This window comes from Nicotiana sylvestris, chromosome 9 (genome assembly GCF_000393655.2).
Source record: "Nicotiana sylvestris chromosome 9, ASM39365v2, whole genome shotgun sequence".
NCBI classification, from domain to species: Eukaryota; Viridiplantae; Streptophyta; class Magnoliopsida; order Solanales; family Solanaceae; genus Nicotiana; species Nicotiana sylvestris.
Window position 1 is genome coordinate 149059164 of NC_091065.1, and position 1903 is coordinate 149061066.

Here is a 1903-nt window from a genome sequence, read left to right on the forward strand (position 1 = left end):
TATCCCAATATGCCAAACTTCGTCGAAAAATTTATTTTCTTTGACTTGCTTCCCCTCTCACCTTCACGAATTTACTCATCATTTGTTTAAAATAGCATAATCCTTATAATCTTCAAATAATCTCTTTCCTTGGACTAATGTCAATTACCTTACCACAAATTCCACGTACAATACTACAGAGTGCAACATCGTCATAATTTAATACTGCGAAGCATAACATCATCGTAATATAATACTGTGGGATGTAATATCGACGTAATATTGCAGGGCGTAAAATCATTCCTCTATTTGGAATATTCGTCCTCAAATGTTGGTTGATGCTCTTATCATTCTCATAGCCCATAGGTCTTGCGAATACTTTAGTACTCGTCTTGCCATCTAGGCGACTGTTCTGTGAATGAATCCCAAAGGCCAGGGTATTTCCCCCTTTAAGCCTCTTTCTCACATCATGACTTGTAGACGGAATCCTTCTAATCTTATAACTATTGTTACCTTCTATCATGCAGCCTTTACGACTCTAACTTTGTATGTGTGCCTGACTCTTCTCTTCTCTTCTAGCTTTTAGCCAATCTCTAGGATTCACTTTGTGAACATATACAAAATTATGTAAAGCTATCCCTCTAGACGTCATTAGCTTTACTACATCTAAGTAGGCCATACTATACCAAAATTCTTACTTTGATTTATTGTTACTGAGGTCTGTTATCGAACTCCATATTACTCTCGTTGCTTATCCTATATGCATAAAGCTAAATGCTTTAACGCTTCTTTATTATTGTTCATCTTAAGACTGATGGCCCAATCTCATTTGCAACTTTTACCCATCCATTGTTGATTCACATCAATGTTGATTTACAATCATCCCTTGATAAATTGAAATTTCTTACGTAATATATTGCCACTAGGGATTACGTTGCGTCATGGAATATTTGAAGCGATTTTTCTGATCCACCTGGGTGATACAATACTTCCATAACTGTACTTTATAGCATCTCAATATGACTCACCTTATATAGATATTTTAGTCTCATACAATTCATGAAATCCTCTTCAAGTCATTACTCACTTGAAGGCCCAAATGTCATCTTTTACCTATCACCATCATACTGTCATTCTACTACCAGGGCAGCATTCCATCTTTTCTAAATGCTACTAGTCTTAGACTCTTTTGGGTTCATTCAGGCTATATTGAGCTTTCTATAACTTATAGGAACCATCAACTCATTTGTTTTTTCGGGCTTAATCCCAAGAACTTATCCATTTTCGTCACTTCCTCGCTTGCCCTTTTCTTGTCCTTACTCCTGTCTTTATAAAACCTTGTCGTTCTAGCATATTTTAGCTTGCAACCAATTTCCTTATGCTTTTCTAGAACATCAAGCGAGACATCACATCGTCTCTAATTCTTCTTTTACTCTCTAATTAGACCTTTTGGTACTTAGAAACCATAGGCCGGAAAGTATGCCACTGATGACGTTGCTATCATTCCTGGATACTGAATCCTCGTGCTTTTAGCCTTTTATCCATAGTATGGACTATTCACAACCTTCTGTATTTGAGTATCTCGTATGGTGTTCACCTTTACTTTACTTATCTTATAATCTTGCATCACGTCTTCTATCTCTCTCATGACCTCCCTTCCACATAGGTATAATTCACATCCACAACTTGAAGCTTTATTATAATACTTACACCTCTGGTGCATACACGATTTGGTGGTAGCTCCATACTGACTTTTTATGAGGCTGGTACTCTTCTAACTGCTTTCTTGTAGAGCCATTATAGAAATAGTTGTTGTTCTCTCTCTCTCTCTCTCTCTCTCTCTCTCTCTCTCTCTCTTGCACCTCTAATATTAAGAGTGATTCTGCTATGTTCTCAATCATGATTCCTATAACTTCTAGGTCCA